Genomic DNA, 13889 nt, shown 5'->3' on the forward strand with positions numbered 1-13889 from the left:
GCCCCAGAATGCTTCAGCCCTCCTTGGGTTTTCCTTTCTTTTGCCTGCCTTTCCAGATCTCTCCTTTTAGAAGCGAAGGCAGCATTGCCCGTTCAGTGGCTCTTCTAAACCATCTTCTGAGTGTGGTTGCTTTTTGTGGTCTTGACAGGGAATCCAAGTTAGAGCTGCTTTTTGTTTCCTTTTGTCTGTGTCTGACGTATTTTGGGATGAGCGGCTGCTTTCTGATGTTTAGACATCAAAGCTACCACAGTCCTTATCTGTTGCTTCACGTAACCTTTCTTCAGTCCTGCTGAGCTGAACATATTTTATTAATGGCTCTCTAGTCATGAGTTGGAATTGACTTGACGGCGATGGGTTTGGCTTTTGGTTTTAGTCACTTTATTTGTAGAAATCACCATTTCGTTTGAACAAGAGTTTGTTCATTCGGTTTCGTTGAAACCAGCGTGATCCCAGAAATTCTGAATGGGCCTAGGTCAGTGGCTCACAAACACTAGGGTGCATCAGAACCACCTGGGGGGGCTTGTTAGAACCCAGTGTGCTGGACCTGCCCGCAGAAGTTCTGACTCAGCGGATCTGGGGTGGGACCTGAGAATTTGCATTTCTTACAGACTCCAAGGTGATGATGCTGGTCCAGGACCACACTTTGAGAAACACTGCCCTCAGTGTGTGTTCTCTGATACAGGAGCCACTAGGCACATGTGGCTCTTTAAATTAAAAAAAAATTTTCTCTACATTGCCTTATCTCCCCAGCTTCTGGTAACCACTAACTCTCCTTTGTCTTGATGGATTTGCCTGTTCTAGATATTTCATAGAAGTGGTCTCATACAGTAGTTGTCCTTCTGTGTCTGTTTTCTGTCACTTAGCTTATGTTTTCAAGGTCCATCCATGTCATAGCACGTATCAGAACTTCATTTTCTCTAGGGCAGTAGCACACTGTGTTGGCACTTTCTACCCTTTGGCTGTTGTGAATAATGCTGCTGTGAACATTGGTGTACAAGTATCTGTGTGATTCCTTGCTTTCAGTTGTTTTGGGTATATACCTAGGAGTAGAATTGCTGGGTCATATGGTAATTCTATGTTTAACTTTTTTAGGAACCACCAAACTGTTTTTCTCAGCAACTGCACCATTTTACATCCCCTCCAGCAGTGGATGAGGGTTCCGATTTCTCCACATCCTCGCCAGCCCTGGTTATTTTCTGTTTTCTTCATAACAGCTATCCTAGTGGGTGCGAAGTGGTATTTCATTGTGATTTTGATCGGCATTTCCCTGATAACTCATGATGTTGACTATCTTTTCACGTGCTCGTTTGCTCTTTGTATATTTTCTTTTGCGAAATGTCTGTTCAAATCCTTCGCCCATTTTTAAATTGGGTTGTTTGTTTTTTTGTTCTTGAATTTTATACCTTATGTGATATATGGTTTCCAAATATTTTCTCCTATTCTGTAGGTTGCCTTTTTACTTTCTTCGTAATGTCCCTTGATGCATGAAAGTTTTAATTCTGATGAAGTCCAGTTTATATAATTTTTTCTTTTGTCAGTCTTGCTTTTGGTGTCATATCTGAATTGCCTAATACACTGTCACTAAGGTTTACTCCTATGTTTTCTTCTAGTATGGTTTTCAGTTCTCATATTTAGGTCATTGATCCATTTTGAGTTACTTTTTGTACATGGTATGAGGTTTGAGTCCAGCTTCATTCTTTTGCATGTGGACAGCAAAGATGTAGAACGTTTCCGTCATGGCAGAAAGCGCTATTGAACAGAGTTGCCCTAGATTAGCATTGATTTTGAGCTGGATCCCCCTGGCTATTGGCAAGTTCCTCCTTGAGCTGTTTCTCTACCCTGTGTTTGCCCCCGAGTCTTGTCTGGAGATGAGTGAAGTGTGCTTTGTGTAACTGCGGAGTAGGGAGAGTCACTCTGGCAACTGGCCTCTTCTCTTCACTGCCACTGCCACTGCCATCGCCATCACCCCAGCCCTCTCCCCTCCTCTCCGAGTAGTTTACCTCCCCCTCCTCTTTCCTCCCTTGTTCCCAAAGGAATCCATGTGTCTTCCTAGAATCCCTCTTTAATTTTTCCCTTTGAGAACACCGTCAGTGCCTACTACTGGGTCTAGACGACCTCCGCAGAGCAGTCCGAGTCTTCCCTTTATCCCACGATGCCCCTTTCCTCGGAGACCAGCTCACCACTGGTCCCTACTTGCCCTTGCAGATCCCTCCCTCCCCCAGTTCCTAGGTGCTCCGCCCCCCTCCTCTCTTCACTCATTCATTCATAACCATTTTCACAGCCCAGCTCCTGCCCCCCCACCCCCAAGAGGCTGAGGTTTTTGTGACTTTCTGTCTAGACTGTATCGTGGGATGTAATGAGCGTTGTGAAAGAATCTGTATTCACCTTTACTTGGAAAAGGGTGTTTTTTTCCTGATTATAAAATGGATGTGTTGATCATGGAAAATTTGGAAAACACAAAAGTAGTAAAAGGTAAAAAAAAAAAAAAAAAGCGTGAATGTTTTACCCTGAGATAATCACCTGGTTTTCTTTTTTGGTGTGAATTTTTTACATTATTGTGATCATACTATGTTCTCTATTGTGTAATTTTATATCCTTTTATTTTTGACTATCACTTAAGTATTATCTGTGGTTATAGATTTTTGTAAAGATACTTTATTTTATTGTGTAGTTTTACCATAATTTACTTCATCTGTTAATTATTGGAAATCTAAGTTATTGCTAACTTTTCAATACTCTAAATGCTGCTGTGATGGACCACGTTGGGAATAGCATGTTTTTGTGTATTGCAAATTATTTTCTTAGGATGTACTTTCAGTGCCCAACTGTCAAAACCACCTCCCTTGTACTCCTCTCTATCCGCGCACTTGCTACCTGAGGAGAGTCAAACTGAAAACTGAAGCAACCAAGTGTAGAAGTGCAAGCATAAAACAGACAAACACAAACAAAACCCTCCAGTAATAGGTGAAAGTGGTGGCCGGTTATACTGATCCGTGACCTTGATCGTTGTTCTCTCCCTGTGATCACTGGTCGTTTGGGTTTCCAGCCGTGTGTGTCTGCCTTCTAACTGTGGTCATGGGTTTCACTTTTTAAAGTAATCAAATGATTGACCTTTTCCTCTGTGACTTTTCTGCCTGTGTTTTCCTGTTAAACATGGAGACCCCCCCGGCAACCTGGAGATGGAATAAATACTCATTTTGCTTTGCCTTTTTTGTGATTTGGTTCTTCTACTTACCCTGTCTCTCCACTCCATTTTCAGATTAGTTATATGCTCGTTGTGGAAAATTTGGAAACTGTAAACAATGGTGAGGATGAACAAGATCCCACCCAAAGTGTAGTCCCTGTTAACCCCTGTGTATTCCCCGCCCACATGGACATGCACACATCTGGACTTTCTCTCTTCGCTGAGCTGAAGTCAACTGCAGATAGTCTCCTAGCCTGGAGGTTTTTTATTCACTGCTTTTTATCTAACTGGTTATTCATGTCATTAGCAGTTAACAGTTGTAACGACTGCACTGCCCTTCCTATCTTAATCTTTAATCCACTTAAAAATGTGGGAGGTGAGCAAGGTGACACTGAGTGGTGTCAGCCTGAGTGATGGTGAGGGCTGGCCCTGCCTCCTCACAGCCCTGGCCCGCGCGCCCCACCTCACTGTGTGAGGGGCTTTAGGTCTAAATTCCCATATGGTGCTCAGCCCCTTCTTGTCCCCAAGCCGTTCCTCAGATTATGGCTCCAGTGAGGAGTCTGTTGAGTTCCAGCCGGGGACCTGGGCTTGGACTGGGGTCCAGGTTCCCTTTCAGCCTCTGCCCGGTGTTCCTCTCGGCCTTAGGTCTAGCCCACTGTGGTTGAACCTGCCGGCAGCCCAGCCCCGGCCTGCCCCAGGCCACCTGGTGTCTCCTTGGCTCTCCTGGCCAGTCCTGTGCCTTCTGCTCTCAGGACTTGAAGCAGAGACGGTCGTCATTCATCAGTACCCTCAGATGGACCATAGTGTTGTCACTGTGGCTAGGAGCCCTCACTGCTCCCAGAAGCTGCTGCCCATGGCCCTGGAGGAGCAGACGCTATTCGGCTCTCAAGCGTCTGAAGAAGTAACAGGCAGCGTGAGGTGGTGATTGTTGTCAGCCAGGGTGCTGATGACAGAAGGATGAAAAGGTGCCTCTGTCTGATTCTGAGTTCCAGACGACGGCCCTAGGCCCCTGATGGGGAAGTGTCCACGCTGGAGAAAACCCCAGGAGTTTGGACTGCCTCTGGCCAGGTGTCCGGGAGGGCACCCGCAGGTGCCCTGATGCATTGGTGAGCCAGAGGCTGCCTCTCATATTGCCCCCCCAAGTTCTTTGCTTCTTCATGGGCAGCTGGGGCCCTTTAGCCTCCAAACCCCGCTGCCGCCAGACTCAAATTTGTACATATCCAGTTGTGGGCTCTCTGAAGGAGGGGTGAAAGGAGAGCATGGATGCTCTCTTGAAATCTCTGAGGAACTGTCATAGGGAATAGACTGGAGCAGCTCTGTGGCCCCAAGGGAAGAACCAGTACTGGACCCTGCAGCGAGATGGATGGCCGTTCCTAGATGTGGTGAGCTCTCTGTCACCTGAGGCATGTAAGTGTCACCTAGGCCAGTGGTTCTCAACCACGAGTGATTCTGCCCCAAGGGGACATTTGACAATATCTGGAGACATTTTGGGTTGTCATGTCTGGGGTCACAGAAGTGCCACTGGCATTTAGTGAGTGGGGACCAAGGATGCTATTCAACATCCCACAATGCATAGGATAGCTCCCACAACAAAGAGCCTTCCGGCCCTGTCTTAGTCATCTAGTGCTGCTTTAACAACTACCACAAGTGGATGGCTTTAACAAAGAGAAATTTATTCCTTCACAGTCTAGTAGGCTACAAGTCTGAATTCAGGGTGCCAGCTCCAGGAGAAGGCTTTCTCTCTCTCTTGGTTCTGAAGAAATGTCGTTGTGATGCATCAGTCTTCCCTTGGTCTGGGAGCATCTCAGCGCAGGAACCTCAGGTCCAAAGGACGCGCTTTGCTCCCGGCACTGCTTTCTTGGTGGTGTGAGGTTCCCATGTGTCTCTGCTCGCTTCTCTCTTAAGAGATTGGATTAAGACACTATCTAATCTGGTAGACATTATCAGTATAACCTCATCATAGTGCTGGAGTTTACAACACCTGAGGAAATCACATCAGATTACACAATCATGCAGTACTGGGAATCATGACCTAGCCAAGTTGCTACACACATTTTTTTGGGGGACACAATTCAATCCGTGACAGGCCCCAAATGGCAATAGTGTCGAGGTCAAGAACATAGGCTATCATTTGCCAGAGAGGGACTGTTCAAACCCCCTTTGTCACTGACACTTAAGATTTAGGGAATGCACATTCAATTATTAAAACAACACAATGATTCTGTAAGGCGAGCGGCCTTTGGCATGTAGCCTTGGCAGCATCTTTCAAGAGGGCAAGGAGCTTTCCAATAAAGATGAAGACTTAAAAGTTTTTCTATAACAGTAGTTGATTGGATTTCTCCTTTCTTCCTGTCCAGAAGGACCCTCCTGTCTCATCTCTAGAACGGGACTTACGCTAGGTGATTTCTTTCTTTTTACTGTGCATTAAGTATAAGTTTACAGAGCAAATTAGTTTCCCATTTGATAGTTGTACATAAAGGGTTTCACAGCCTTGGTTACATTGCCCACAATGAATCAGCACTCTCCCCGTTTCCGGCTTGCGTTCCCATTTCCTTTTGTTCTGATTTCCTACCCCTTCCTGCCTTCTCATCTTTGCCTTTGGGCAAAAGTTGCCCTTTTGATCTCATGTAATTGATTGTTGTAAGGAGCTTGTTCCTCTCGGGTACTGGGAGATTTCTTTGAAAGACGAATGCAGTATTGTATTTTTCCCCTATTGTCGAAGTATTACATATTCATCACAGAAATATTAGAAAACTATATAAAAGCAAAAACCAAAACTAACAGCAGTGTTAAACTGAGTGCAGCAACACAGGCAGACACATGTGCACCAGTGTTCGTTGCAGCACTGTTCCCAACAGCCAAACGGTGGAAACAACCCGGGTCCATCAGCAGACGATGGATAAGGACAACGTGGTCCATCCGTACAATGGAATGTTACTCAGCCAGAAAGAGAAATGAAGTCCTGATACATGCTACATGGATGAACCTTGAAAATATACTAAATGGTATAAAGTCAGACACAAAAGGACAAATATGATCTCATTTATAGGAGATGACAACAGGCACCGGTATAGAGTCCAAAGTTTCTTAGTGGATACTAGGGGTGGAAAGAAGGGAGAAAGGGGAAGTCATTGCTTAGGAAGCAATGAGTATCTGTTGATGGTGATGGTAGATTTGGCGACGATTATGGGGGATAGTTGCACAGTATGATTAATGTAATTGAGGCCAATAAATTGTACACCTGGAAAATGTTGAATTGGCAAATGTTGTGTTATACGTATTTTTACAACAATGAAAAAGACCAAGTCTGCTGCTTTTTTCAGCCTTGACCTTCACAGGTCTGTCTGTCGGCAGTGGGGTATGGAGAGCCCAGCAACTCCACGACCACCAGGCCATGTCACTTTTACTTCTTGAGTAGATCCTGAATCCATCCTGGTCTGTATCTCCACCCCTGCCCTTCCATGCCACCATCTCCTCTCCTGACTGGTCTCCTTGCTGTCACGCTTACTGCATCTACAATCCAGTTCCCTACACGGTTCTGAAGATGATCTTTGCAAAATACAGATCTGATCCTGTCACTGTGCACGGCCTGCACCTTCCTGCGCCCCCCTCCCAATTTATTTAAATGGTTTCCCATTACTATGAGGAGAGATAAAAAAGTCTTCAACCTGGCCTTTGAGTAGGCCTTTCGTGATCTGGCCCTTACTGACCTGCCACATTGCCACAATAATAGGGCAAGGACCTTCCCCAACAGAGGACAAATGTTCTCCCCACATGCCTTTGACCCACTGCTACAGTTTACCTTTTAGCCATTGCTGTGGACGTCGGTCCCGCCTCGTAGCAATCCTACAGGACAGAGTAGAACAGCCCCATAGGGTTTCTAAGGCTGTAAATCTTTACAGAAACAGATTGCCACGTCTTTCTCCTATGGAGTGGCTGGTGGGTTTGAACCACCAATCTTTTGGTTAGCAGCCGAGTGCTTAACCACTGTGCCACCGGGGCTCCTTCGTTACCTTTGACAGACACGTTAATGGATGCACAGCTCGGTTCTTTGCAGTGGTCGGGCTTTCACATTCATTTCTGTGGCTCTATCATTTGTATTTGCTTCCTAGGTGAGCGCCTTCAGGGCAGAGTTTTTCTTTTTGCACCATAGTCTCCCTGATGCCTTTGACTGAGTAGGGTAGCAGATATCATCATACCCATACCACACCTTCTTAGCCGGGGCTTACAGCAATTACAGAAAACCATGCAACCATTGTAAACATTGGCTTCGTTCATTTCTGCGACATTTATTTCACATGTTACTATGTGCCCTGAGGACCCCTGAGCTTGCGGCTGGCATCCTGAAAGGGTAGTGGGGCAACTCCCGAATTTATAGCCAGTAGGCCAGAAGTGAGGGTGTCATGGGGACTCCCAAGCTTGTGACTGTCTGGAGAACTGTGTCCTTTAACTTGTGCTTAGGGTCAGAGAAAGTCCTGCTGCATGGGCAGTTGATGTGAGAAGTGGGATTGATAAATAGATTGCATTGATTTGATCTGCACTTTTGGTGTCAGGTAAGTGGGATTTGATTTTCCCAGTAGGAAGAGTCAGAGAATCAGATGGGAGGATGCCATTCAGTTTCTTACTCTATGGAGGGGAGGCTGAAGCCCAGAGGAGGGAAGCAACTTGACTAAGGGCTTCACAGTGAGCCAAGTTGAAGTAGGCCTCCCACGCCTGCTGAGTCTACCTTATGCCGCTCCAGGCCCAGTCCTGCATCGGGGACATTCCTCGCTTTGGAGCTCTCCACCCAGGAGGTAGATTTCAGCTGAAATGATGCACAAATGAGCCAACTAAAAGCAATGAAGCTGCCAGAAAACCAACTTGAGAAAGGAGGAAAGCTGGTGATCACCCGTTCGGAAAATTACCTTTATCTGTAACTGCAAGGTTCAAACGTGTGTGTGTGTGTGTGTGTGTGTGCGCGCGCACTTGAGGATCAAGCGCTGGCCTTTCTCTGGCCATATTTCTGTTTCCTTTATTCTTTGTATTGCTTTGAAATCAAAGGGATGCCGTAGTGTAGAACCTCTTGCCCTGAGCTACATACATGAAAATTAACGAGGTTATGGGAGTCGCCGTTTTCAATAACGGATCGCTGGTGCTGTCCTTTCTAGGAAATGAAGCGAGACTGTTGCTAGGTTGGAGGTACCAGGCAATGGGGGTGGGTGGGCCCTAATTCCAGTGGTTTCATCTTGCCAGCACCCTCCTCCACTCTCCATTTAAGCCCAAGCAACGGGGAGAATAACAATCAATTCTGAGCCAGTCTCTTATTCTATTGAAAGGTTTTTTTTTTTTTTTTAGGGGGGACGTTTCTAGCACCACAGCTTAATAGAGAAAAATATTCACAAAGCCCAGTCCGTTTTGAAGAGAACATCTGTAAAATTGGGTCAGCAGATATGTAACATATTGGCATGGAAGATAAAATAGAACTCTCGTCTGAGCTTCACAGCGACAGGGAAAAGCTTTGTTTCCCTGTCACGCACTTAGGTTTGTGCCTGGTGGCTTTGATCCCTCCCCACCGCCCCAGCCTCTGGAAGCCCAAGGGCGCTGGCCTCACCTCGCTTTAGGAACCGGTTCACCCAGGCGGAGACAGCGCGTGGTTCTTCGGCGGACCACTGGAGGGCGCTGTGGCACCAAGAACGCACCAAGGTCGCCCAGCTGGCGGAGGGGGCTGTCTCCAAGGAGTCCTGACTGTCACACTCACACGCTGACTGTTCTCGAATTCTAGTCCAGGATTTAAAAGACACTGTTATGAATTAAGGAGAATAAAATACGCGGTAGATGCAGCTCGGGTCTCGGATCCCCTGGGGGTGTTTTCTAACGGCTTTCTAATTCATTTCCCCCATCTGAGACTGGGTCTCATTTGCATCCCATGAGATAGGGGCTTTATAGATTGTGAAAACGTCCTCCAAAAATGACACAAGACGAAGAAATGGTGCAATTGCAGCCTGTAGTATTTATTCCCAAATACGTTTCCGAAACAGGATGTTATCCTGTTTTCTCCAGCCGCCAGTATTGGCAGCAGGTGCCAGATAGCAACACAGGACGCCCGGTGACATTGGAATTTCAGATCAACAGGGAATTCTTTTTTAGTGTAAGTGTGTCCCAAATATTGCGTGGGTCATACTTATACCAAACAACTATTTGTTGTTTCTCTGAAATTCCAATGTCACTGGGTGTCCTGTATTGTTTTTTGCTAAATCTGGCGATCCCACGCAGGAAGAGTGACTCAGGAGAGGGAACTGGGACGCAGTGCACAAAGAGTTCTACTCCAAGGTGGGTGGTAATGAGTGCCACATGTGCAGGCAGAGAACACGTAGGCTCCGCGACCCGGCTAGACCCGGCCTCGGAGGAATGGCTTTTCTCACACAGAGGCAATAACCGGATAACTGGAGGTAATGTTCCACCTTTCTCTTTTTGCTGACCCTGTAGACCCCCAAACGCTAGCAGCTTTCTTCCAAAGGGTGTGTGGGAGCTGCCGCACTGCTCTGCAGACATCAATATGTTGATACTCAGGTGCGTCCAGCTTCCGGCGACTTTATCCCCAGGCCCAGCAGACAGCGGAGCTTGGCTCCATTAAGTTCAACCAGTGGTTAGCACCGCCGGGCTGTGGGAGGCCCAGTGCGCACACGCTGCACAAACACAGGTGCTGCTCCCGGGCAAGATCACCCCTGGTGCCAGGGTGGGCCTGGTCTGCAGGTGAGACCCAGGAGTAGATTCAACTTTGGGCAGCCAGAGAAGAGGCGTGGGGCTGGCAAAGGGGCATTTGCATTGCATTATGGGTAGCACTGGGGCCCTGGTGGCGCAGTAGTTAAAAGCTCAGACTATCAAAAGGTCAGCAGTTCAAATCCACCATCCACACCTTGGAAACCCTGTGGGGCAGTTCTATTCCATCCTATAGGGTTTCTATGAGTCAGAACCGACTTGACAGCAACAGGCATGGGTGCAACAGGAGTGCCCAGGTGGTGCAAATCGTTAAGCACTCTACTACTAACCAAAAGGTTGGCCGTTGAATCCGCCCAGTGGCGTCTCAGAAGAAAGGCCTAGTGATCTACTTGTGAAAGATCACAACCATTGAAAACCCTATGGAGCACAGTTCTACTCTGACACACACGGGGTCGCCATGAGTTGGAATGGACTCGATGGCAACTGGTTGGGTTTGGTTTTCTCAGCATTTAGAAAGAGACTGGGCCAAGGCAAGCGCTCAAAAAGAATGTGTTGCATCACTTTGTGATCACTGAGCACTTGTAAGAGAAACCATGGTGAATGAGAATGTGCCCTGAATTTGGAGTCGAAATTCTGGCTCCACCACTGACCAGCTGTGTGACCTTGGGTAAGTGCATTAACCTCTCTGAGCCTTAATCTGTTCCCTCATGTGTAAAAAGGGATGGTATATTCTGCCTATCTCAGTAGATCTCATTAAGGATAGGATCAGACCATGAGAAGTGAAAAGACTGTCCAAACCCAAAGCATCAGAGTGGTTATGTGGCTGCAATCTGGCCCTGCATTTGGGTAGCCCTTGACCTTGGGCATGCCACCCAGGGGATCGGGGAAGCAAGGATGCTGAGAAGTAGCAAATCGAACCCTCCCAAATCCCGGTGGGAGAAGAGTTGGATTTTTTTTTTCCTGCATACAGTTTGCTGGCCCAGTGCTGCTCTCCTGCAAGGAGGTACGAGGTGGGGGAAGAGATCAGAGACTGGTCTGCTTTGCGAAATGTTTCCTCTGTCGAAGGCTCGGCTGTCTCCGTCATCATCTGCATCATCTTTTCCCACTCAGCCTGTAGCAGAAACCCTTTTTGGTTTCTTCCTTTTCTCTTGATGTGCTGCAGACCCGCGGAAAGGATAGGGGGCAGGGATGTCAGCTTATTTCAAGTTGGAAGGCAAACCTTGTCCAGGGCTCCATCTTCCAGGAGCCACCCAGACCACTGTAGACAGCTTTGTCCCAGGAAAGAGTCCTAAGATGCCCAGCTGGGCCAGGGGTCTCCTGGGCTGGAGAGCAGAGCCCCATTGAAGGTGTTACACCACAGTGGGCCGCTGAGTTCCTCCACCCGTCTCACTCCAGTGAAAAACAACGGCTTCATTGTGAACCTTCCATCGAAACACGTTTCTGGTTTTACTAGCAGCCTAATTCAGGGAACATGCTGGCTGGGTTTTGAGTTACATGACGCTAAGAAGGTTGAATATGTCCCTAAGTCATGGGGTCTTAGGCAGCAGCCCCTTTGGCTGCTGTTAACCTGCTGGGTTTGCCATCTCTGCTGAGTTTCTCTTGCAAGTCCACTTTCCCAAATAGATGGCTTTAGATTCCATAACAAGAGAAGTTGCAGCATCTGTAAGAACTTTGGCAAATATTTGAATGCACCCTAGGCTTACGCGTGGGGACTCTTTTATTGTTCTTTTCTTAGCCAGCTCCCCTAAAGGCCACTGGAACAAGATACTGTGAAATAATTCACTTTGACTAGAGGTGTTCATTCACTCGTTTGTTTTCTCAGTCCATCAGCATGGAGCACTGACTCCTGGCCAGGCCTGTGTTAGGACCAGAATGTTCGAAGGAGCCTGGGATGAGATGGCTCAGCATGGAGGAGCCGTCAGATCTGGGCTCCGGAGCAACACTGAATTTCAAGCTCCAGGCCCTTGGGTGTAGGTTATTTTATTTTTTTTTGGGGGGGGGGGTGGTGGTTTCTGTTGCCTGTGTCTGGAAATAGAGTAGGCTTGAATCCATGTATGTGTGTCATGGGAGTGGGGTGGAGTGGGAAGGCACAATTGACTCCAGCTTCAAGGAACTGGATAAGGCAGCAGAGGTGAGGGGAAATAACAGGCACTGGCAGCCACTAGTAATGCAAGAAAGTGTGCTGATGTGTTTCAGAAAGGTTTTGAATACAGCCCAGAACAGGGATGGCAAATAGATTTCTTCTCGCACGCCAAGCCCTACTGACTACAAAAGGCTGCTGAGAGGGTTTCTGAGGCTGCACTAGGCACAGAGGAAGAGACCAAGTCACAATGTCTGCCGTGGACACAGGAAGGGGAGTGGTAGGTGTGTATTTGCCAAATCTTCATGGGTGATATTTTGTTTGTCTCTTCTTCACCCTGAGGGTGAAGGATGGATATTATGCATTAAATATACAAGATGGCTGAACACATGACACTGGACACGGGACAGAAGAAATTGACAGCAGTTTATTAGTCATATATGCTCACAGCCCAGGGGAATAAACACTGCACATCATGCAGGGCCACAGGAGGGTTGCACTCGGGAATAGCGTGAACAAGCAGGGACTGTGGGAGACAGGCTTTGTAGTAACAAGAGGGTGGGGTGACCCCTGGTTTCCATGGGTGGATGTGATTGGCTTGTTTAAATGATTCCACAGGCTGGCAGGGAAGTGAAACTCGTTAGGTTGAGGATGGGTGGAGTGCAAATGGTCCGGCTGATAGGGCAACTAGCCAGGTGGGGAGCCTTTCCCACTGGGTGGGGGCATATCTGGTGAGAACAGGGGAACTCATGGTTAGGCCTTTGGGGTCTTCTGAGGCTCAAAGATGCCAAGGCAACACTCAATATTGCATCTTAATTTCAGGCCTTACACCACAGTGGAAACAGTGCCAGCCAAGAGATATGACTTTTAGTCTGAGCTCTACAGCTAAGTAGTTTTGTGACTTCAACAAGTCACTTAGCTCTTCTTTGCATGGATTCTTTATCCTTAAAACAGGGTCTTAGTTTTGGCTTCCTCAGAAGCAGACCTTGAGACAAGGATTCAGGTACAAGTAGTTTACTTAGGAGGAGATCTCAGGAAACACTTGTAGGGGAGTGGAGACATGAGACAGAGAAGGGGAAACACAACTGGAACCAGATCCTTCTGGGGACCTTAGGGTATAAGAGTACAACATGCACCTTAGAATTATCCTGCCCAAGGGTGAATTCAGACACTAACTCCCATCAGTCATCGGTTAAGAGCTGCTCCCAGGGTGGGTGAGGGCTGTTAATTCCCTGGTCCTTCAGGGCTGCTGTGTGGACAGGTGAAGCAGACACTAGTGGCCAGAGAAGGCTTGCAGGCAAAGAGACTCAGGTGCTGGCAGTTGGAAGTTGGTCCAGCATGCATGAAAATGCTAAGAGCCAAGGGACATGGGTAGGGCACAGAAAGGGTCTACAAAAACAGAGAGAATAATACATTCTCAATCTCTCTCCTTGGGAACTTGTAACAGTAAAATGAGAAAATAGACATGAAATCACTAGAATTTTAGTGTTTATAAATGAGGTATAATTAACTATTTAACTAAAAAGTTAGAAACTTTAATTAACACAAACAGTCTATTCTTGGATATTCTGTTTAATCAAGATTGTACTGACAGATGCCATACCAGGCTAATTCCTGTTCATCCTTCCAGTCTCAAGGAGAATGCCATATTTTCCAGGAGGCCTTGTCTGTTCTCTCTGGCTAGGTCAGGCTCCCTGTTATACACTCTCAAAGCACACTGTTCTTTTCCTTCAGAACATTTACTACCTTTCTGAGGGAAGGAACCACATCTTTCTTGTTTACTACTGATTCCCCAACACCTAGCAAAGTATCTGGAACCTAGTAGGTGCTCAATAAATATTTGACATATAAATTAAAGAAGCTGTGGCAGAAAACCTTTCTTGGGATCCATTAGAAATTAGCGAACACTGTATAATAAATTCATAC

This window comes from Trichechus manatus, unplaced genomic scaffold (assembly GCF_000243295.1).
Source record: "Trichechus manatus latirostris isolate Lorelei unplaced genomic scaffold, TriManLat1.0 scaffold00079, whole genome shotgun sequence".
NCBI classification, from domain to species: domain Eukaryota; kingdom Metazoa; phylum Chordata; class Mammalia; order Sirenia; family Trichechidae; genus Trichechus; species Trichechus manatus.